This window comes from Gavialis gangeticus, unplaced genomic scaffold (genome assembly GCF_001723915.1).
Source record: "Gavialis gangeticus isolate Ggan-Ray unplaced genomic scaffold, GavGan_comp1, whole genome shotgun sequence".
NCBI lineage: Eukaryota > Metazoa > Chordata > Crocodylia > Gavialidae > Gavialis > Gavialis gangeticus.
In genome coordinates, this window is record NW_017729032.1 from 222,347,118 (window position 1) to 222,347,524 (window position 407).

Consider the following 407-nt stretch of genomic DNA (forward strand, 5'->3'; position numbering starts at 1 on the left):
CCCCCCGTCCCGCTGTCTCCCCCCAGCTGTCTCCCTCTGCCTCCCCCGCCCCTCTCCGCCCCGCGCGGGGCCGGCGGGGTGGGCGGGAGTGGTGCTTCCCAGGCTCTCCCTTTAAGAGGCAGCCCGCGGTGACGAATTGTTGCAATTGCCATGGCAGGATGGCATTCCGCTATAAAGGCATTGTTCCACCTCCGCCCCTCGCCACAGCGCGCTGCCTCTGCCTCTGCCTCCGCCGCCGGCTGCGGGCACGCACCCAGGAGGGGCAAACACATGAGCGGGAGGGAGGGCGGCCGGGGGGAGAGAGGGAGCCCGGCCGGGACGCGGCTCTCTAGCTCGCTCGCTGCACGCTCCGCGCTCGCCGCGGCTTCTCCCCCCGCCTCGCGGCTCGGGACCCCCTCGGCGGACAC